Source organism: Triticum urartu, chromosome 3, assembly GCF_003073215.2.
Source record: "Triticum urartu cultivar G1812 chromosome 3, Tu2.1, whole genome shotgun sequence".
NCBI lineage: Eukaryota > Viridiplantae > Streptophyta > Magnoliopsida > Poales > Poaceae > Triticum > Triticum urartu.
This window is the reverse complement of record NC_053024.1, coordinates 612,113,899-612,139,003: the sequence shown is the minus strand read 5'-3', so window position 1 is coordinate 612,139,003 and position 25,105 is coordinate 612,113,899. Positions and strand designations below refer to the sequence as shown.

General features: G+C 43.0%; 2 pseudogenes; both read left to right on the top strand.

Annotated features, from left to right (window-relative positions):
* The first annotated feature begins 2,895 nt into the window (after window positions 1-2,895).
* LOC125547021 lies at window positions 2,896-3,867 on the top strand (annotated as a pseudogene).
* A 6,861-nt stretch (window positions 3,868-10,728) lies between these two features.
* Window positions 10,729-12,427, top strand: LOC125548843 (annotated as a pseudogene).
* Window positions 12,428-25,105: the final 12,678 nt, after the last annotated feature.

The window sequence follows — 25,105 nt, the reverse complement described above, 5'->3', positions numbered from 1 at the left end:
GGTCAAGTAGTCTAATCACCCCCCCTCTAGACATACTTTCGATCCTACAAGTGGTATCAGAGCTTTGGTCTCCATTTGCTTTGATTTCCATAGCTTTTGGTGGTCATAGCCTTGGTTTCACAACCTAGGAGAGTATGGCGTCTAGCAAGGGAAATTACGACCGTAGAGGTCCTTACTTTGATGATACAAATTTTGCTAGTTGGAAGCATAAGATGAAAATGCATATTCTTGGACATAACCCCGCCGTTTGGGCTATTGTGTGTATTGGCTTGCAAGGTGAATTCTTTGATGGGAGAGAACCAAACCGTGAAGCTACCGCGGAAGAGTTGAAGATGCTACAATACAATGCTCAAGCTTGTGATATTCTCTTCAACGGATTATGCCCCGAAGAATTCAAAAAAATCAGCCGTCTTGAGAATGCAAAGGAAATTTGGGATACTTTGATTGATATGCATGAAGGCACCGAATCTATCAAGGAATCCAAATTGGATGTGCTTCAAAGTCAGCTTGACAAGTTCAAAATGAAGGATGGTGAAGGCGTCGCTGAAATGTACTCTAGGCTTGCTCTCATCACAAATGAGATTGCCGGCTTAGGAAGTGAAGAGATGACCGATATATTCATTATAAAGAAGATCCTAAGAGCCTTGGATGGAAAATATGATACCATGTGCACATTGATCCAAATGATGCCCAATTACAAAGTTCTCAAGCCAACAGAAGTTATTGGAAGAATTGTTGCTCATGAGATGTTACTCAAGGATAAGGAAGAACTTCACAACAAGTCAAGTGGTGCTTACAAAGCCTTGTGTGATGCTCCCACGTCATCAAGTGAGAATCAAACCTTCAATGAAGAATTGAGTCTAATGGTGAAGAACTTCAACAAGTTCTACAAGAGTATAAGCATGGAAAAAAGTTCCAAGTCATGGTCCTAAAATGACAAAAGATCTTCTAGTCATGAGCGCAATTGCTACAATTGCGGAAGACCCGGACACTATTCCAATGAGTGTATGGCTCCCTACAAAAGAAGAGAAGATTCTCCCTACAAAAGAAGAAGTAGAAGAGAAGAATCACCATCAAGAGAAAGAAGGAGTAGAAATGATCGTTATGAACGAAGACCCTCTCGGAGAAGGAAGGACTCGGAAAGGAAGGACAAGTCATCAAGGAGCTACATAAAAAGAAGACTTCAAGCTCATGTTGGTGAATGGGTATCCAGTTCCAACTCTGACGATCACTCCGAAAGAAGTTATCACTCCGACTCCGAATATACTCAACATGAAGGTGTTGCCAGACTAGCACTTGGGACAACCAACTCCTACGACATATTTGATTCAGCAAACGAAGGAATTGGGAGATGCTTCATGGCTAAAGGTCCAAAGGTAACACACCCCGAGTATGTTGATTTCAATAGTGATGAAGATGATTTGCTAGGAGATGATGATTTACTTGTTGACAACTCTAGTTATGAAAACTATGATGAGCTTGCTATTAATCATGATAATCAAGATAAAACGAATGACGATGATAAGAAGGAGATTGAGCGTCTAACTAAAGAACTAAACACTCTTAAGTTAGCTCATGAAACTACCTTGGAAGATCATCGAGAACTTTTAAAGACTCATGACGAGCTACGCTTTGAAAAGCTCAACCTTGAGCAAGAACATGAGTTTTTAAAGGCAATCAATGATGATCTTCGCAAGAAAAGTTTTTCTTACATTGCCAGGCGTTTACTCTTGTCTACTTACATGCCACAAGTTAAATCTTGTAACAAGAACAAGAAAGATTCTTCATCTAGTAGTAACAACAATCATGTTAAATCCAATGTTGTTGCTTCTAGTAGCTCTCTAGATTCCACTAATTATTCTCTTAGCCAAGTTACACTTGAGCAAGAAAATAGCTTATTGATGGGAATTATAGAGAAAGGTGTTTACAAGAGCCTTGCCAGAAGTAAGCAATTTGAGGAAATTGTACGCAAGCAAGGAAGACATCGGAAGAATCAAGGTGTTGGTTTCGAACGAAAGTTCAATGCCAATGGAGTTGAGTGGGAAGAAGATCAATACCCCAAGACGAAGTTTGTTCCTCAACAAGAGAAGTATGATCCTACTTCTTTCAAAGGAACACAATCTCAAGATGATCCTCCACCACAAGACCACAAGCAAAAAGGGAAGGACAAGCTTCAAGAGGAGATTGATGCATTCGAGGAAGCTCGCAAAGCCTTGGTCAAGTGGGTTCCCAAGACTACATCAAGTTCTACTTCATCAAGTATGACTACAACTACAATGATTCTCATCAAGATGGTGTGGATCCCGAAGAACAAGAACTAGACAGTTCTTGAGGGTGACTCCACCAACATACTTCACTCATATCATTTTGGCGAGGACAAGTGCAAACAACTTCCATATCTTGCACTAGTTCAAGGAGTCACAAACCCTCTTGTTGGTAAGACAAGGGACAAGGTAACCTAATGCTTCCATGGTAACCATCTTGTGTACACATCACTCTATGTCTATGGATATCCTTGTTTGTTCCTTGTGGGACTAACCCATGTAGGTATTGAAAGTGCAACTCACTCCAAAGGATTGCTCCAAATGATCTACATCAGCATTGAGCATCCACACCTTCAACACCTACATGAAGTCATCATCGACAAACCCAAGGTTAGTTGATCTCTCTTAAGGGGGATAACACATCTAGAGCTTTACTCTAATCAATTGAGCTAAAGCAACTCTAATGGTGTGAACACAACAATGCTTTATGTAAAAGTGGTAACCCCACTTGTGATTAAACGATGAGTATGACCTATGATCAAATGTTCTCATTTGACTCCTAAGTCAATATACTCATATATAGATGACCTAGTCATCCCCAATTGCTTGATAGATGCTAGAGTGTTTGTGCATGAACTGTATGGGTGACAGAGCGATGATGGAGAACGGTGGCGCGCGGAAGCACGGCGCTCCGGAGGATCAGTCCTGTGAGAGGAGCATTGAGCGCCGCCACCACCGCATGATCAAGAACCGTGAGTCAGCCGCACAATCGCGTGGCAGGAAGCAGGTACTTACTTGGCTACCAAAATTGTTGGCTTTATGCAATGCCATTTCTACAATGGTGGTAACTGGTAACAAGGTTGGTGACACTTACACTCTCTGTCTTTCTTAACCGGACAGGCTTATACCAAGGAGCTTGAAGCCGAACTAAACCACCTCAAGGAGGAGAACGCTCGTCTGAAAGCTGAGGATGTACGAAGTTGCTTACCAATGAAAACCATGAGAAAATTCAGTTTTCTTAGTCTTTTCAGTTCTTACCGTTACTAAACTGTTTCACCGTTTTGTCGCAGAAGACGATTTTGCTGACCAAGAAAAAATGGTATGTACATTTTCCCACCATCATGTGGAAATTCTCCTACACTCGCCATCACTTGCCAATTTCTTGTGACAATCTAAATGCTAGGTCTTCAAATAGTCAATGTGTGTGTGCTGATGAAAACACCTTGTGGCTGTGATCTTTTATTTCATACAGCTAGTGGAGAAGATGATGGAGCAGTCCAAGGAAAATGTGAACGCCGAGAAGGGTGGCGCCCTGTCGCGGCGCTGCAGTAGCTGCATCTGGTGATAGGTGACCCACCATTCAGCTTCCATAGTTGTGCTGGCAGGAGGATGAGAATGAATAATGGTTACCTTTCCTTTCTAGAGCAGGGTGGTATCATAATTTACTAGTAGTACCTAAAACGCATAAGGACCCAAATGTTAGTGTTTTTCTGGTCAAGCAAGTGAACTTATGTTGTTGTTACTGTTTATAGGTATATAGGTTTGTCAAAAACTTCAGGAAAATGGAACAAAAGAAAGTTTGCAATATGTTTATGTGTACTAGAACTTTAATATGATGTGATGCAATGTGTGTGGTCCATTTCTCATGGGGTCATCGCCTTTGTTCTTTTCTGAAGATTTGGAGATGACACATGAGTTGGGTTTAGTCACGTAGGCGCACTTTTTCGCACCGGTGAAATTTGAGCCATTCAAATAGTTTTTAAATCCAGTGAAATTTGAGCTATTCAAATAAGTGGTCACATGGGATCACATGAGACTTGACGGTGGTCCCCGTTAGCAAAGCTTGGGTAGTCGATTCCCTTTCCCCTCCATCGTGGCTCACTGCTTGAGGGTCCGAATAGCCTTGAGTTGCGCTTCCCGGTTGGCCAACCATGATGTCGATCATCAACCTTCGTACTCTTACGGCTATGCATCGGAGTCCAACAGTAATCCACTTTTTCTCAGAAAAATCCTCCTACACTTACCAACATTTGCTAGTTGATTGCAAGAACCTAATTGCCAAGTCTGAAAACAGTTAATGTGTGTGTTGATGGTAATAACCTATGGCCGAGAAATTTTTACAGATGGTGAAGAAGATGGAACAGTCAAAGGAGAACATCAATGCCAAGAAGGGTGACGCCCTTCTGCGGTAGTTGCATCTGGTGAACGGTGACCCACCATTCAACTTCCATAGCCTTGCTGGCAGGAGGAAGAGGACTTGAATCTGGTTGTCTTGTGTGTTTGATGCAACTACAACAACAATGGTGGTGATGATAGCAGTTACGTTTTCTTTGCAAAGAGGGATGATATATTAATTTACTAGTGGTACCTAAAATCCATAAATACCCAAATATCAGTGTTTATCTAGTCAAGCAAGTGAACTTGTGTTGTTGTTACTGTTTGTAGGTGATGATGGGTTTGTGAGAAAAACTTCAAACAAATGGAAAAAATAGCAATATGTTGATGTGTACTCCGAAAGACCCCTTCTACTTCCGAGCTTAATTGAGCTCAGGATGAACGGTTAATTAAACAAAATTAAAATACTTCAATAAACTCTGCATTTTTTGGGTGTAAACGTTGACAAATGTTCTCAGTGCTTGTAAATTTTATCCCGAAATAACATTCAGTTTTTTGGCATGACTTTCGCAAATGTTATTTCGGGATGAAATTTGCAAGCATGAAAACATTTGTCAAAGTTTGAACCTGGAATAATTTATATTTTTTATTTTTTGATTTTACTGTTCATTAGAGAGCATATGAGGTCGGGGCTAGATACTCTGCGTCTTGTGTACTCGCGCTTTAATATGATGTGATGCTATGTGTGTGGTCCATTTCCGGTTTATGTTGGAGTCTTGGCCTTTGTTATCTTCTGAAGAAGTGGAGATGACACACGAGTTGAGTTTAGTCACATAGTGCATCGGAGTCCAGGAGTGATCCTCCTTTTCTAAGAAAAAAACCCTCATGCAATTACTATCATTTGCCAATTGCTTGCAACAACCCAATAGCCAAGTCTTAAAATAGTAAATGGGTGTGTGCTTGATTATGTTTGTATTACATCCAATATTAACTCATGTTCAAATAGAATATTATGTATACTCTTTGATCTAAGGTTATTTTTAATAACTTGGATTTTTTGTCACGAACAAATCGATGAACCGTCGGTCCAACCAGGTACAGCCGCAACGGTTCGGTTGCCCGTTTCGTTCTAGAAAATATAGTTTGATGGCCATGGTGGAAGAACGCGACAAAAGTGCTTTGTATCCCGAGAACGACGAGGAGAAACGAGCAGGTGGCGGCAGCACTTATCACTTCAAGCAATAGGGAGACTAGACCATAGGGAGAGGAAGTGAGATGAGTTCGTGTGTGCATGTATTTTAGGGAAAGAGCGTGTGTATTGTATTATTTTTTTTGTTTTTTGTGTGTGCATGAAGTGTTTTGTTTGGGCCAAGCCCAAATAATGAAAATAAAACATTATCTCTAAAAGTATTCAACATCTTATAGATCCCTTTGCATTCATTATCTTTTGCAAATTCTAAAAAACCGTTTGATTAGTTATTAAACTTTTAAATTGTATATAACAATTTCACCGTCTGTCTATCCTACTTAGAACACATCCACCACTTCGCTTTCACCCGGTCATAGTGATAAGTGAAAGGACGCGCCATCGAGGGACATGACTATGACTTCCTCAACTCTATACTACGTGGTCCAAATACCAACGTTCTTTTTTTAGTGTGGACACAGAGCGTGTGGTTTTTTAAGAGAAAGACTGTTTCTACTTGTTTTTTATTTCAAAAAATATGAACATTTTAAAATGTGTTCACCATTTTTATATTCAATATTTCTAAAAAATGTACCCTTTTTTGAAATGTTTGCATTTAAAAATATTCTGAAAATAATAAATCAAAATTGTTTTTAAAAGTCTTGTGTTAAAATGTGAATCTTAAAAAATCCCATTTTTATAAAAATGATAAAGAAATAAATAATGTTACTTTTTAAAAGTTAAATATTCATGTTCTCTCAAAAGGTAAAAAGACGATTGACAAATTATTCCATGCACAACTACTCTTTCATCACATGACGGATGTTAAGGTGGCTTCTTCACATCCACACTTCAAACTCCGAAAAGAGATAGTTAGAATTGCATATAAGAAATGTTGTGCAATGGCACGCAGAAAGCAGATTTTGCTATTTTTTGGCCCGTTGCAACGCACAGGCATTTGTACTAGTATTGCAAAAGTCTATTAGATTTAACCCTAAGGCTTCAAAGTTATAAACAATCTAGTTTGAATTTGGTTCAAATTAATTAAAATCCCTAAAGTCAATAATAACCCCAAAACATTTGCTAAAGTTCATTTTAAGTTTCTGAACTTAATTACCCTAATAAGCTCTTTAGGTTCAAATATTGTTTGAAGTATAGCTTCTGCTAAAATATATTTAATGTCAATATTAAATTATTTTAAAATTGAACTACAATGGCTAACTTCAAACTATATTTCACTAGGTTCATTCTACAAAAATAATCAATTCATTTGGATTTATAAATTGCAAGTTACACCCTATTGAAATTTGAATTCATGTTGTTTGAATTTGAATTAAATATTAATGGACTATGTGAAAGTGTATTTATTGAGGATGATATTGCAAAAGAATTTGTCAATTTGGATTTACAGATAAAAAGTTGTGAGTGTTTGAAGTTCTAGGTTTTTTTTGAAAATCTACCGTTTAATTCAATTTAGGAGAAATTCGAGTGGATAATGTTTTGGATAAGGCGGGTGGCGTGGCAGTTTCCTATTGGCTGATACCGATTCGGTTTAAGTGGACTGCTATGGTGCGTGCGATCAAAATCTAACAGTCCAAATTAGATCTAATGGTTAGTGTTTCAGTGGTTCACCACAATCTCGCCGAAGAGTCGCTAGAAAACAGGCGCATGGGGGCGCTATGCTCGGGAGTTGTCAGATATGGAGTTCCAGGGGGTTTCCAGGGTAGGAGAGGGCACAAACATGCTCGGTGTTGCTCGGGGAGATCGAAGGTGGCATCGGCTGGCCTCGAGGGTGACGGAGACTCGCGGGGCGAGCTCACTGAAGTTCGGTTGCGTCGGCGGGGGTTCGGATGATGAAGCGGTGCTCGAGATTGAGTGCCTAATGATGAACCAAACGGATTAGACGACGCACGTGATCAAGGTGAACACGATGGAGAAGGTTGTGGGGCAAGACACTCATGGTGTCGCTGGAGTTGAGGTCATAACAGCAGCGAGGCTCAGGCTTCGTCGAAGTCGGGCATAGAGGAAGTTCATGTCACCGCGAAAGATGTCCAGGGGATCCACCGTTGTGCGGGGAGTCGAGTGGTGGCGGTGGTTGGTCTCGGGGTGACTGTACTCACCGGAATCGACGCTGGAGTTTCTAGGTTAGTCGCAGAGCTCGGGGGTTCACCGGCGAGGAGCCTGGTGGCGTTGTGAGGGGGATGTAGAGGGGAAGTGGTGAGAGTGTCTGGGGCTATTTAATGGACATGGAGGTAGGAGCTGGCATGGACAGTATGCGCGCGAGGTGGAAATCATGGTCGGTGTGCACGCGTGGGCAGTTGGAGGTTGGGGGTGACCCTGACTAGTGGGACCCACTGGTCAGCAACTTAGGGAGAGAGAGAGGGTGTGCGTGGGGTTGGGTTGTAGCTGGCTTAACTGGGCTAGCCTGGCTAGCTTGCTCGGCTGGGCATTTTTATTTTTCCATTTTTTGTTTTTTGTTTTGTCTTTGCCTTTTCATTTGAATTTGATTTGATTTTTCTATCCAAATAAAACTTTCCCTAATTTCAAATATGAATATTTATGCCAACATTTTATTTGGCTGTTTTGAGCATACGTTTTCTGCACTTTATTTTCCATCTTCAATTTCAATTTGGTTTAAACCCAAATATGTTTGAAATCCAATGGAAAATTTGGCAGAAGGTCAAGCCTATTATTTGGACATATGGGATTCACTCTCTTGCTAAATAAATGCAAGCCCCTTTTCATAAAAATCCCCATTTGATTTTTGAATTGATTCCAACCAATCCCCTCCAATCATTTAGGAAAATTTATTAGCGCTTGAATATCAGCTGGGTCTTATTTAGGATAGCCTTATGCCCAAATAAATATTTTAATTTTCAACCTATATTGGGATTCTGATTTATTCCCTAAACCTTGTAGGGTTGATTCTATTTCTCCCAAATTTCAAACAAAGGTTTCAATCTGGCCATAGGGTCCTTGACTCTCTAGGTGAATTCAAATAGTGCAAACACGTCAACCATCAAGAAAATTCCTAGACAATATTTAGCTAGAGGCTAATAAGCATAGGTTTTCTTAGAAAAAATCAATCCCCTCACAAATCTCCTGGCCTAATGCAATGATGTTGCATTGACCACACATGTTGGCAATATAGCGCGATCTGACATAGAGCGTCCGTGTTGTATCCTTTTTGGTGAGACATATTGATAGCCATATGTTACAAAATGAAGGGAGGAGATGATATAGGGGTGTGGGTGGACTAGGGTCCACAGTTTCACTATTTTAGGGAACCACGACCTTTTCCCCATTAAAACCAGGCTTGCCATGAGCTGCATTTACACCACACGCACTGTCTCTCCTCTTACCCACACCAGATCTCCTCGCCCTCGAGTTTTTAGCCGGTTTGGCTCGCCGCCGCATCGCCTTCGCCGGAATCCGTCCGCTCTCGCACTCATACGAGGTAGGAATCATGGATCCACCCACTCTTTTCCTCGTCGTCCTAATCTTAGACATGTTTGATGTGCGTTGTATTAATGATAGATTTTTGCGAAATCTGCGAAGCCGATCTAGGATATAAGTGGTTTTAAGGGAGAATACAAGTTCAATTTCTGTCAGGTGGTGAGGCGCACTTTAATTTTTGATATTATGATTCATTGATTTCATCTGTATGCTCGTGCCTCGACAAGGATTTCGAGGGCTAAGGTTTGGTCGGGGAGGGGTGGGGTGGGGGGATGCGGGATCTAACCCCGCATGATGAAATTGTTGTCGATTGGGAAGCAGAGTGGCTCGGTCTTCATGTTCTAGTTTTGTAAACATGTGTTTGTGAATTAGTAGAGTTAGGGGAACAAGAGACACAAGATGATGCATGTTTGTGCGGTGGTTCGGGGAAGTGCTTGGGCGGGTGGACATGCATCTTGGTATCCTCTAGCCATTATTTCCATCTGGACCCCCCTCCCACCCTTGGTGGTCCAGCATACTTTAATTTTTTGTTATTATGATTCATTGATTTCATATGTGTGCTCGCCACAACAAGGATTTTGGGGGCTAAGGTTTGGTCGGGGAGGGGTGGGGTGGGAGGATGCGGGATCTGACCCCACATGATGAAACTATTGTCGATTTGGGAAGCAAAGTGGCCCAGTCTTCAGGTTCTAGTTTGGTAAAGGTGTGTTTGTGAATAAGTAGAGTTAGTGGAACATGAGACACGAGATGATGCATGTTTGTGCAGTGGTTGGTGGAAGTGCTAGGGCAAGCAGAAATGCGTCTTGGTATCATCTAGCCATTATTTCTATCTGAACCCCCCTTGTTGACCCCCTACGGTTTTTCTAATCCTCCAATTTTTTGTTGATTTTCCACTCCTTGAAGGGACAATATGACATTTTTCTGGAACACACAAGAGTTAGTATCACATTTTTGTTGAACACACAAGAGTCAGTATGAGATGTCTCGTAAAAAAGGGTATGAGATCAGTATATGCCACAATTGTTTTAACTATATTGGTGTAGTTGTGGTCCTTAGAGGCCCACTAGTGCATGACAAATTCTGGGCCTAGATTCCCTCTAGATGATCCATGGCTCCAGGCCAAAAAATAAAAGGTAGACATGCATTTTAACATGCATGTCTCACTTTCTCCAAAAAAATGCATGTCTCGCTGTTTTTGCGTGTAGAATGACTTTACCTTTTGTCACCTATCTATTTTTTCCATTTTTGATGACACCACATTTGTCACCTCTATGAATTGAAGAGCATCATGCTATAAGACTCCTTGTACTAATCCATCCACCAAATTAGAAATGGCGATCTTGGCAGTAGTAGGCAGTGGCAAACGGCCACACGCGGTTTACTCATATACTTATCTCCCACGCTAACGTGCATAATGCTCAGTCGTTGGTACTGAGGCGTCTCAGCGGCAACCATCATCGGGTAGCTATTGAATGGAACCAGCACACCCCCCGAGTTTGTCTCATATACCAGGCTTAACTCGTGGCCACGTTTGGCGCTTTGGCAGTGCCCTATCTATCCAGTATGAGACGAACTATCTACTAATGTATCTATCTATCTATCTATCTATCTATAGCCCACCTTTTTCATCAATGACATGAATTTAATAGCTATCTAATGCTTTAATTGATTCTTATCTCTTGCATGCTGCATGCTATAAATAGGGGGAGCGGCACAAGACTGGACCACACACCAGAACCCACAAGCAAGAGTAGGTAGAGCGAGACCAAAGTGGCGAGGAGAGATAGGATGGCGTCGGACATGAGCAAGGACGTGAATTTCTCCGAGGAAGAAGTCACCTCATGCCCGCGCGTTCTCGAAGGTGAGGAGCAGACAGTTGCACCGGCACGGCAGTCTTCCATCTTCACGCCAACGTTGGACGAGCTACAATACTCTATGTGTGAGGCAGGGCACAACTTTGGGTCCATGAACATGGACGAGTTCATGAGCAACATATGGAATGCCAAGGAGTTCCAAGAGGCGACCGGTGGTGTCTTGGTGGGCATGGAGGTGGCTCCGGTGGTGGGTGCTGATGGAGGCCGAGGTGGCGAAGATGCAGGAGGAAGCAACCTAGCTCGACAGGAGTCGTTCTCCTTGCCTCCCCCGCTATGCCGGAAGATGGTGGAGTAGGTGTGGGCTGAGATCAATAGGGAGACCCGCCCGGTGCATTCCCAGCCTCAGTCCACGCAGCCCTCGCCATTGATTCCCGTCGAACCACCGGCAGGGAATGGTGGTGGGGTCGCGGTGAATGAACAGCGGGGGACGCTTGGAGAGATGACGCTAGAACAATTTCTTGTCAAAAGGTTGGTGTGGTCCGGGGATCTGGCACTGGCAGCCAAGTGCCTGTGCCGGTCGGCATGGTCCATGGACAGATGAACCCTGCACCGGCCAACGGCATGTTCTAGGTGATGGGCGATGGCATGGTGTTCATCCCCAACGGGTACGCAGGGATGGTCGTGGTGCCGCCACCACCACCTCGTCAAGTTGGGGTGGGTATCGTGAGCCCAGGGTCGTCGGACGGGAGGAGCACCATGATGGAGGTTGACATGATGAACTGTATGGGCGACAGAACGATGATGGAGAACAGCGGCGCGTGGAAGCGCGGCGCTCCGGAGGATCAGTACTGTGAGGGGAGCATCGAGCGCCGCAACCACCGCATGATCAAGAACCGTGAGTCAGCCGCACAATCGCGTGGTAGGAAGCAGGTACTTACTTGGCTGCCAAAATTGTTGGCTTTATGCAATGCCATTTCTGCAATGGTGGTGACTGGTAACAAGGTTGGTGACACATACACTCTCTGTCTTTCTTAACCGGACAGGCTTATACCAAGGAGCTTGAAGCCGAACTAAACCACCTCAAGGAGGAGAACTCTCGTCTGAAAACTAAGGAGGTACGAATTTGCTTACCAATGAAAACCATGAGAAAAGTCAGTTTTCTTAGTCTTTTCAGTTCTTACCGTTACTAAACTGTTTCACCGTTTTGTTGCAGAAGACGATTTTGCTGACCAAGAAACAAATGGTATGTACATTTTCCCACCATCATGTGGCAGTCCTCCTACACTCGCCATCACTTGCCAATTTCTTGTGACAATCTAAATGCTAGGTCTTCAAACAGTCAATGTGTGTGTGCTGATGAAAACACCTTGTGGCTGGGATCTTTTATTTCTTACAGCTAGTGGAGAAGATGATGGAGCAGTCCAAGGAAAATGTGAACGCCAAGAAGGGTGGCGCCCTGTCGCGGCGCTGCGGTAGCTGCATCTGGTTATAGGTGACCCACCATTCAGCTTCCATAGTCGTGCTGGCAGGAGGATGAGAATGAATAATGGTTACCTTTCCTTTCTAGAGCAGGGTGGTATCGTAATTTACTAGTAGTACCTGAAGGAAATATGCCCTAGAGGCAATAATAAAGTTATTATTTATTTCCTTAAATCATGATAAATGTTTATTATTCATGCTAGAATTGTATTAACCGGAAACATAATACATGTGTGAATACATAGACAAATAGAGTGTCACTAGTATGCCTCTACTTGACTAGCTCGTTAATCAAAGATGGTTATGTTTCCTAACCATGAACAAGGAGTTGTTATTTGATTAACGGGATCACATCATTAGGTGAATGATCTGATTGACATGACCCATTCCATTAGCTTAGCACCCGATCGTTTAGTATGTTGCTATTGCTTTCTTCATGACTTATACATGTTCCTATGACTATGAGATTATGCAACTCCCGTTTGTCGGAGGAACACTTTGTGTGCTACCAAACATCACAACGTAAATGGGTGATTATAAAGGTGCTCTACAGGTGTCTCCAAAGGTACATGTTGGGTTGGCGTATTTCGAGATTAGGATTTGTCACTCCGATTGTCGGAGAGGTATCTCTGGGCCCTCTCGGTAATGCACATCACATAAGCCTTGCAAGCATTGCAACTAATGAGTTAGTTGCGAGATGATGTATTACGAAACGAGTAAAGAGACATGCCGGTAACGAGATTGAACTAGGTATTGAGATACCGACGATCGAATCTCGGGCAAGTAACATCCGATGACAAAGGAACAACGTATGTTGTTATGCGGTCTGACCGATAAAGATCTTCGTAGAATATGTAGGAGCCAATATGAGCATCCAGGTTCCGCTATTGGTTATTGACCGGAGATGTGTCTCGGTCATGTCTACATTGTTTTCGAACCCGTAGGGTCCGCACGCTTAAGGTTTCGATGACAGTTATATTATGAGTTTATGAGTTTTGATGTACCGAAGTTAGTTCGGAGTCCCGGATGTGATCATGGACATGACGAGGAGTCTCGAAATGGTCGAGACATAAAGATTGATATATTGGACGGCTATATTCGGACACCGGAAATGTTCCGGGTGATTTCGGAGAAAACCAGAGAGCCGGAGGGTTACCGGAACCCCCCGGGAGAAGTAATGGGCCATATGGGCCTTAGTGGAGAGAGAGAGGGGAAGCCAAAGGTGGGCTGCGCGCCTCCTCCCCCTGGTCCGAATTGGACTAGGAGAGGGGGGGCGGCGCCCCCCTTTCCCTCTCCCTCCACACTTCCTTCCCCCCCCTAGTAGGAGTCCTACTCCTACTTGGAGGAGGACTCCTCCTTGGCGCGCCTATAGGGCCGGCCGGCCTCCTCCCCTTGCTCCTCTATATACGGGGGCAGGGGGCATCCCAAGACACACAAGTTGATCCACGTGATCATATTCTTAGCCATGTGCGGTGCCCCCTTCCACCATAGTCCTTGATAATATTGTAGCGGTGCTTAGGCGAAGTCCTACGACGGTAGTACATCAAGATCGTCACCACGCCGTCGTGCTGACGGAACTCTTCCCTGACACTTTGCTAGATCGGAGTCCGGGGATCGTCATCGAGCTGAACGTGTGCTAGAACTCGGAGGTGCCGTAGTTTCGATGCTTGATCGGTCGAGCCGTGGAGACGTACGACTACATCAACCAAACACTTCCGTTGTCGATCTACAAGGGTACGTAGATCACACTCTCCCCTCTCATTGCTATGCATCATCATGATCTTGCGTGTGCGTTGGAATTTTTTTGAAATTACTACATTCTCCAACAGTGGTATGAGAGCCTAGGTTTTATATGTTGATGTTATATGCACGATTAGAACACAAGTGAGTTGTGGGCGATATAAGTCATACTGCTTACCAGCATGTCATACTTTGGTTCGGCAGTATTGTTGGACGAAGTGGCCCGGACCGACATTACGCGTACGCTTACGCGAGACCGGTTCTCCCGACGTGCTTTGCACATAGGTGGCTTGCGTTTGACAGTTTCTCCAACTTTAGTTGAACCGAGTATGGCTACGCCCGGTCCTTGCGAAGGTTAAAACAACACCAACTTGACAAACTATCGTTGTGGTTTTGATGCGTAGGTAAGATTGGTTCTTGCTTAAGCCCGTAGCAGCCACGTAAAACTTGCAACAACAAAGTAGAGGACGTCTAACTTGTTTTTGTAGGGCATGTTGTGATGTGATATGGTCAAGACATGATGCTAAATTTTATTGTATGAGATGATCATGTTTTGTAACCGAGTTATCAGCAACTGGCTGGAGCCATATGGTTGTCGCTTTATTGTATGCAATGCAATCGCGTTGTAATGCTTTACTTTTTTTTGACTGTGTGTAATGCTTTACTTTATCACTAAGCGGTAGCAATAGTCGTGGAAGCATAAGATTGGCGTGACGACAACGATGCTACGATGGAGATCAAGGTGTCACACCGGTGACGATGGTGATCACGACGGTGCTTCGATGGAGATCACAAGCACAAGATGATGATGGCCATATCATATCACTTATATTGATTGCATGTGATGTTTATCTTTTATGCATCTTATCTTGCTTTGATTGACGGTAGCATTATAAGATGATCTCTCACTAATTATCAAGAAGTGTTCTCCCTGAGTATGCACCATTGCGAAAGTTCTTCGTGCTGAGACACCACGTGATGATCGGGTGTGATAGGCTCTACGTTCAAATACAACGGGTCCAAAACAGTTGCACACGCGGAATACTCAGGTTATACTTGATGAGCCAAGCATATACAGATATGGCCTCGGAACACGGAGACCGAAAGGTCGAGCGTGAATCATATAGTAGATATGATCAACATAGTGATGTTCACCAATGAAACTACTCCATCTCACGTGATGATCGGACATGGTTTAGTTGATTTGGATCACGTAATCACTTAGAGGATTAGAGGGATGTCTATCTAAGTGGGAGTTCTTTAAGAAAATTAATTGAACCTAAATTTATCATGAAACTTAGTACCTGATAGTATCTTGCTTGTTTATGCTTGATTGTAGATAGATGGCTCGTGCTGTTGTTCTGTTGAATTTTAATGCGTTCCTTGAGAAAGCAAAGTTGAAAGATGATGGTAGCAATTACACGGACTGGGTCCGTAACTTGAGGATTATCCTCATTGCTGCACAGAATACGTCCTGGAAGCACCGCTGGGTGCCAGGCCTGCTGCTGGAGCAACACCAGATGTTATGAACGTCTGGCAGAGCAAAGCTGATGACTACTCGATAGTTCAGTGTGCCATGCTTTACGGCTTAGAATCGGGACTTCAACGACGTTTTGAACGTCATGGAGCATATGAGATGTTTCAGGAGTTGAAGTTAATATTTCAAGCAAATGCCCGGATTGAGAGATATGAAGTCTCCAATAAGTTCTATAGCTGCAAGATGGAAGAGAACAGTTCTGTCAGTGAGCATATACTCAAAATGTCTGGGTATAATAATCACTTGATTCAATTGGGAGTTAATCTTCCAGATGATTGCGTCATTGACAGAATTCTCCAATCACTGCCACCAAGCTACAAGAGCTTCATGATGAACTATAATATGCAAGGGATGAATAAGACTATTCCCGAGCTCTTCGCAATGCTGAAAGCTGCGGAGGTAGAAATCAAGAAGGAGCATCAAGTGTTGATGGTCAACAAGACCACTAGTTTCAAGAAAAAGGGCAAAGGGAAGAAGAAGGGGAACTTCAAAAAGAACGGCAAGCAAGTTGCTACTCAAGAGAAGAAACCCAAACCTGGACCTAAGCCTGAAACTGAGTGCTTCTACTACAAGCAGACTGGTCACTGGAAGCGGAACTGCCCCAAGTATTTGGCGGATAAGAAGGATGGCAAAGTGAACAAAGGTATATGTGATATACATGTTATTGATGTGTACCTTACTAATGCTCGCAGTAGCACCTGGGTATTTGATACTGGTTCTGTTGCTAATATTTGCAACTCGAAACAGGGACTACGGATTAAGCGAAGATTGGTTAAGGACGAGGTGACGATGCGTGTGGGAAATGGTTCCAAAGTCGATGTGATCGCAGTCGGCACGCTACCTCTACATCTACCTTCGGGATTAATATTAGACCTAAATAATTGTTATTTGGTGCCAGCGTTAAGCATGAACATTATATCTGGATCTTGTTTGATGCGAGATGGTTATTCATTTAAATCTGAGAATAATGGTTGTTCTATTTATATGAGTAATATCTTTTATGGTCATGCACACTTAAAGAGTGGTCTATTTTTATTGAATCTCGATAGTAGTGACACACATATTCATAGTGTTGAAGCCAAAAGATGCAGAGTTGATAATGATAGTGCAACTTATTTGTGGCACTGCCGTTTAGGTCATATCGGTGTAAAACACATGAAGAAACTCCATACTTATGGACTTTTGGAACCACTTGATTATGAATCACTTGGTACTTGCGAACCATGCCTCATGGGCAAGATGACTAAAACACCGTTCTCCGGTACTATGGAGAGAGCAACAGATTTGTTGGAAATCATACATACAGATGTATGTGGTCCGATGAATATTGAGGCTCGTGGCGGATATCGTTATTTTTCTCACCTTCACAGATGACTTAAGAAGATATGGGTATATCTACTTAATGAAACACAAGTCTGAAACATTTGAAAAGTTCAAAGAATTTCATAGTGAAGTAGAAAATCATCGTAACAAGAAAATAAAATTCCTACGATCTGATCGTGGAGGAGAATATTTGAGTTACGAGTTTGGTGTACATTTGAAAAATTGTGGAATAGTTTCGCAACTCACGCCACCCGGAACACCACAGCGTAATGGTGTGTCCGAACGTCGTAATCATACTTTACTAGATATGGTGCGATCTATGATGTCTCTTACTGATTTACCGCTATCATTTTGGGGATACGCTCTAGAGATGGACGCATTCACGTTAAATAGGGCACCATCAAAATCCGTTGAGACGACGCCTTATGAACTGTGGTTTGGCAAGAAACCAAAGTTGTCGTTTCTGAAAGTTTGGGGCTGCGATGCTTATGTGAAAAAGCTTCAACCTGATAAGCTCGAACCCAAATTGGAGAAATGTGTCTTCATAGGATATCCAAAGGAGACTATTGGATACACCTTCTATCACAGATCCGAAGGCAAGACTTTTGTTGCTAAGTTCGGAAACTTTCTAGAGAAGGAGTTTCTCTCGAAAGAAGTGAGTGGGAGGAAAGTAGAACTTGACGAGGTAACTGTACCTGCTCCCTTATTGGAAAGTAGTGCATCACAGAAAACTGTTTCTGTAACACCTACACCAGTTAGTGAGGAAGCTAATGATGATGATCATGAAACTTCAGAACAAGATACTACTGAACCTCGTAGATCAACCAGAGTGAGATCCGCACCAGAGTGGTACGGAAATCCTGTTCTGGAAGTCATGCTACTAGATCATGATGAGCCTACGAACTATGAAGAAGCGATGGTGAGCCCAGACTCCGCAAAATGGCTTGAAGCCATGAAATCTGAGATGGGATCCATGTATGAGAACAAAGTATGGACTTTGGTTGACTTGCCCGATGATCGGCAAGCAATTGAGAATAAATGGATCTTCAAGAAGACTGACACTGACGGTAATATTACTGTCTACAAAGCTCGACTTGTCGCAAAAGGTTTTCGACAAGTTCAAGGGATTGACTACGATGAGACCTTCTCACCCGTAGCGATGCTTAAGTCTGTCCGAATCATGTTAGCAATTGCCGCATTTTATGATTATGAAATTTGGCAGATGGATGTCAAAACTGCATTCCTGAATGGATTTCTGGAAGAAGAGTTGTATATGATGCAACCAGAAGGTTTTGTCTATCCAAAGGGAGCTAACAAAGTGTGCAAGCTCCAGCGATCCATTTATGGACTGGTGCAAGCCTCTCGGAGTTGGAATAAACGCTTTGATAGTGTGATCAAAGCATTTGGTTTTATATAGACTTTTGGAGAAGCCTGTATTTACAAGAAAGTGAGTGGGAGCTCTATAGCATTTCTGATATTATATGTGGATGACATATTACTAATTGGAAATGATATAGAATTTCTGGATAGCATAAAGGGATACTTGAATAAGAGTTTTTCAATGAAAGACCTCGGTGAAGCTGCTTACATATTAGGCATTAAGATCTATAGAGATAGATCAAGACGCTTAATTGGACTTTCACAAACCACATACCTTGACAAAGTTTTGAAGAAGTTCAAAATGGATCAATCAAAGAAAGGGTCCTTGCCTGTGTTACAAGGTGTGAAGTTGAGTAAGACTCAATGCCCGACCACTGCAGAAGATAGAGAGAAAATGAAAGATGTTCCCTATGCTTCAGCCATAGGCTCTATCATGTATGCAATGCTGTGTACCAGACCTGACGTGTGCCTTGCTATAAGTCTAGCAGGGAGGTACCAAAGTAATCCAGGAGTGGATCACTGGACAGCGGTCAAGAACATCCTGAAATACCTGAAAAGGACCAAGGATATGTTTCTCATATATGGAGGTGACAAAGAGCTCATGGTAAAAGGTTACGTTGATGCAAGCTTTGACACTGATCCGGACGATTCTAAATCGCAAACCGGGTATGTGTTTACATTAAACGGTGGAGTTGTCAGTTGGTGCAGTTCTAAACAAAGCGTTGTAGCGGGATCTACATGTGAAGCGGAGTACATAGCTGCTTCGGAAGCAGCAAATGAAGGAGTCTGGATGAAGGAGTTCATATCCGATCTAGGTGTCATACCTAGTGCATCGGGTCCAATGAAAATCTTTTGTGACAATACTGGTGCAATTGCCATGGCAAAGGAATCCAGGTTTCACAAGAGAACCAAGCACATCAAGAGACGCTTCAATTCCATCCGGGATCTAGTCCAGGTGGGAGACATAGAGATTTGCAAGATACATATGGATCTGAATGTTGCAGACCCGTTGACTAAGCCTCTACCACGAGCAAACCATGATCAGCACCAAGGCTCCATGGGTGTTAGAATCATTACTTGGTAATCTAGATTATTGACTCTAGTGCAAGTGGGAGACTGAAGGAAATATGCCCTAGAGGCAATAATAAAGTTATTATTTATTTCCTTATATCATGATAAATGTTTATTATTCATGCTAGAATTGTATTAACCGGAAACATAATACATGTGTGAATACATAGACAAACAGAGTGTCACTAGTATGCCTCTACTTGACTAGCTCGTTAATCAAATATGGTTATGTTTCCTAACCATGAATAAGGAGTTGTTATTTGATTAACGGGATCACATCATTAGGTGAATGATCTGATTGACATGACCCATTCCATTAGCTTAGCACCCGATCGTTTAGTATGTTGCTATTGCTTTCTTCATGACTTATACATGTTCCTATGACTATGAGATTATGCAACTCCCGTTTGCCGAAGGAACACTTTGTGTGCTACCAAACGTCACAACATAAATGGGTGATTATAAAGGTGCTCTACAGGTGTCTCCAAAGGTACATGTTGGGTTGGCGTATTTCGAGATTAGGATTTGTCACTCCGATTGTCGGAGAGGTATCTCTGGGCCCTCTCGGTAATGCACATCACATAAGCCTTGCAAGCATTGCAACTAATGAGTTAGTTGCGAGATGATGTATTACGAAACGAGTAAAGAGACTTGCCAGTAACGAGATTGAACTAGGTATTGAGATACCGACATCGAATCTCGGGCAAGTAACATACCGATGACAAAGGGAACAACGTATGTTGTTATGCGGTCTGACCGATAAAGATCTTCGTAGAATATGTAGGAGCCAATATGAGCATCCAGGTTCCGCTATTGGTTATTGACCGGAGACGTGTCTCGGTCATGTCTACATTTTTCTCGAACCCGTAGGGTCCGCATGCTTAAGGTTTCGATGACAGTTATATTATGAGTTTATGAGTTTTGATGTACCGAAGGAGTTTATGAGTTTTGATGTACCGAAGTTAGTTCGGAGTCCCGGATGTGATCACGGACATGACGAGGAGTCTCGAAATGGTCGAGACATAAAGATTGATATATTGGACGGCTATATTCGGACACTGGAAGTGTTTCGGGTGATTTCGGAGAAAACCGGAGAGCCGGAGGGTTACAGGAACCCCCCCGGGAGAAGTAATGGGCCATGTGGGCCTTAGTGGAGAGAGAGAGAGGGGCAGCCAAAGGTGGGCCGCGCTCCTCCTCCCCCTAGTCCGAATTGGACTAGGAGAGGGGGGCGGCGCCCCCCTTTCCCTCTCCCTCCACACTTCCTTCCCCCTCCTAGTAGGAGTCCTACTCCTACTAGGAGGAGGACTCCTCCTTGGCGCGCCTATAGGGCCGGCCGGCCTCCTCACCTTGCTCCTTTATATATGGGGGCAGGGGGCACCCCTAGACGCACAAGTTGATCCACGTGATCATATTCTTAGCCGTGAGCGGTGCCCCTTCCACCATAGTCCTCGATAATATTGTAGCGGTGCTTAGGCGAAGCCCTGCGATGGTAGTACATCAAGATCGTCACCACGCCGTCATGCTGACGGAACTCTTCCCCGACACTTTGCTGGATCGGAGTTCGGGGATTGTCATCGAGCTGAACGTGTGCTAGAACTCGGAGGTGCCGTAGTTTCGGTGCTTGATCGGTCGGGCCGTGGAGACGTACGACTACATCAACCAAACGCTTCCGTTGTCGATCTACAAGGGTATGTAGATCACACTCTCCCCTCTCGTTGCTATGCATCACCATGATCTTGCGTGTGCGTTGGAAATTTTTTGAAATTACTACGTTCTTCAACAGTACCTAACACCCATAAGGACCCAAATGCAGTGTTTTTCTGGTCAAGCAAGTGAACATATGTTGTTGTTACTGTTTATAGGTATGTAGGTTTGTCAGAAATTTCAGGAAAATGGAACAAAAGAAAGTTAGCAATATGTTTATGTGTACTAGCACTTTAATATGATGTGATGCAATGTGTGTGGTCCATTTCTGATGGGGTCATCGCCTTTCTTCTTTTTTGAAGATTTGGAGATGACACACGAGTTGAGTTTAGTCACGTAGGCACACTTTTTCGCATCGGTGAAATTTGAGCCATTCAAATAGTTTTTAAATCCAGTGAAATTTGAGCTATTCAAATAAGTGGTCACATGGGATCCCATGAGACTTGACGATGATCCCCGTTCGCAACACTTGGGTAGTCGATTCCCTTTCCCCTCCATCGTGGCTCACTGCTTGACGGTCCGGATAGCCTTGAGTTGCGCTTCCCGGTTGGCCAACCATGATGTCGATCATCAACCTTCATACTCTTACGACTATGCATCGGAGGCCAACGGTGATCCTCTTTTTCTCAGAAAAATCCTCCTACACTTACCAACATTTGCGAATTACTTGCAAGAACCTAATTGCCAAGTCTGAAAACAGTTAATGTGTGTGTTGATGGTAATACCCTATGGCCGAGATATTTTTACAGATGGTGAAGAAGATGGAACAGTCAAAGGAGAACATCAATGCCAAGAAGGGTGTCGCCCTGTTGCGGTAGTTGCATCTGGTGAACAGTGACCCACCATTCAACTTCCATAGCCTTGAATCTGGTTGTCTTGTGTGTTTGATGCAACTACAACAACAATGGTGGTGATGATAGCAGTTACGTTTTCTTTGCAAAGAGGGATGATATATTAATTTACTAGTGGTACCTAAAATCCATAAAGACCCAAATATCAACATTTATCTAGTCAAGCAAGTGAACTTGTGTTGTTGTTACTGTTTGTAGGTGATGATGGGTTTGTGAGAAAAACTTCAAACAAATGGAAAAAAATTAGCAATATGTTGATGTGTACTCCGAAAGTCCCCTTCTACTTCTGAGCTTAATTGAGCCCAGGATGAACGGTAAATTAAACAAAATGAAAATACGTCAATAAACTCTGATTTTTTTTGGTGTAAACTTTGACAAATGTTCTCACTGCTTGTAAATTTCATCCCGAAATAACATTCAATTTTTTGGCATGACTTTCGTGAATGTTATTTTGGGATGAAATTTGCAAGCATGAAAACATTTGTCAAAGTTTGAACCTAGAGAGGATATGAGGTCGGGACTAGATATTCTACGTCTTGTGTACTCGCGCTTTAATACGATGTGATGCTATGTGTGTGGTCCATTTTCGGTTTATGTTGGTGTCTTTGCCTTTGTTATCTTCTGAAGAAGTGGAGATGACACACGACTTGAGTTTAGTCACATAGTGCATCAGAGGCTAGGAGTGATCCTCCTTTTCTAAGAAAAAAACCCTCATGCAATTACCATCGTTTTCTAATTGCTTGCAACAACCCAATAGCCAAGTCTTAAAATAGTAAACGGGTGTGTGTTTATGGTAACACCATGTGGTCGTGATTTTTTTGCATCCGATGTTGAAGATGATGAAAGAGTCCAAGGAGAATGTCAACACCAAGAAGGGTGGTGCCCTATTGCGGCATTGCGACAGCTGTTTCTAGAGAATTGTGACACGCCATTTTGCTTCCATTGTTGTGTTGGTAGGAGGATGAGGAGGAGCTGCATTCTGGCCATTTTGTGTGTTTGATGCAACTACAATGAAAATTTAGTAGTTACCTTTTCTTTTTGAAGGGGGGTGGTATAGCAATTTATTAGTAATACCTAAAACCCAGAACAACCCAAATGTCAGTGTTTATCTAGTCAAGCAAGTGAACTTGCTTTGTTATTACTATTTATAGCTAATGATGGGTTTGTTAGAAACTTTAGACAGATGGAACAAAAGAAAATTAGCAATATTTTGATGTGCGCTCGTGCTTTACTATGATGCGATGCTATGTGTGTGGTGCATTTCGGATGTGTGTGTAGGAGTCTTCTCCTTTGTTTGCTTATGAAGAAGTGGAGCTGACACACATTACTCACGTAGGCACACTTTGCTGCGTCAGTGAAATTTAAGCATTTAAGTAATGTTTACATCTAGTGAAATTTGTGTTATTCAAATCAATGGTTACGTGGGATCCCGTGAGACTTGACGGTAGTCACCCATTGCAATGCTGAAGAAGTCAATATCCTATCCCCACCATCATGGCTCGCTTCTTGAGAGTCTGACTAGCCTTTAGTTGTTCTCCTTGGTTGGCCAACTGTGACGGCGATCATCAACCCTCATACTCTTGAGCTATGTGCATTGGAGTCCAAGGGTGATCCTCCTTTTCTAGGAAAAAAACCATCCTACACTTACCACCATTTGCCAATTGCTTGCAACAACCTAATTGCCAAGTATTAAAACAGTTAATGTGTGCGTGTAGATGGTAACACGTGTGGTCATGATTTCTTTCACATCTGTTAGAGAAGATGATTGAATAGTCTATGATGAACGTCAACACCAATAAGGGTAATGCCCTGTCGCAGCGCTGCAACAACTGCATCTGGTGAACGGTGACCTTCCATTCAGCTTCCATAGTTGTGTTGGTAGGAGGATGAGCAAGACTTGCATTCTGGGAATTTTATGTGTTTGGTGCAACTACAATGACATTTGTGGTGTTGATAGTAGAGTTACCTATTTTCGGAGTGGGGTGGTATAGTTGACAGTGTCCTGGACAAGGGGGTACTCACCACGTCGTCTCCCGACCAGTGGGTTAGGCCGAGGACCCCCATGGCGGTTCACTATTGGGCCAGTTCGGGCAACCCATGCCGCATACAAGGGAGATTCCACAAGGACTTGGCGACCAGGACAAGGACTCTCCTAAACCCTAGGCCTCCAGTGTGTTATATAAACCAAGGCCAGGCTAGTCAATAGATAATCCCATATTCATTAGATCAATCGCGTGGTAGATACATGTACTCTGTACTACACCCTATATGAATACAATCAAAATCAGGACGTATGGTATTATCTCTTCAAGAGAGCCCGAACCTGGGTAAAATCCTGTGTCCATGTTACCATCGTTCCAAGACGCCTAGCTTAGGACCCCTACTATGAGATATGCCGTATTTGACACCGACATTGGTGCTTTCATTGAGAGCCTGTTGGGTGATAGCCATGGATCGATGGGATGATCAGGTGATATATTTTCAGTCAGATCTATTCTATGTAAATTATCTTTTCTATAGATTATTGTTGTCGCCTCGTACTATTTGTTCGCAGTGCTAGATCAAAATCAAAAAAACTTCTAGCGGTCATGCCCAACGATCCGCGGTACGACAGATCCGAGCTGTTATGGAGCTACTAGTAGCAGACCTAACCGATGACGACGAACTACACTTGCATGGCCATGGTGGGTTAGAAGAAGCACGCAATAGCCTAGTTTTGGAGGATTTGCTATGTAAAGGTGGGTTGGCCGACATGGATTCTAACCGACATGGATTCCATCTTTCCTTCCTCTACTTTGTTATTTACCATATTAAATTATATGCTTGGAGGGAGGCTACACTTTTGGGTAGTTGTCTCTACGTGTACATTTCACGTGTGCTAGTCCGGTTTGACTTGATGTGTGCTTACGTGATGCTGTCGGCTCCAAATCCGCTATACCTGTTAGCAGATGAATCATTAGGTGCCATGGTTCCAGTTAATTACTCTGTATGGATTATTGGTCCAGAGTATATCCTTTTTGCTGGTGTGCTTTCTTTTCTGTATGTAGACTACTGCGGCCAACATATCTCAACGATCTGGCATCCTAGCATTAACAGTGGCCGCACCATGCCGTCGACTCCTCAAGCTGATGTCGTCGTCCTAGCCGAAGGGTTCCAGATGAGGTGCAAATGTAGGTAGCCAACTA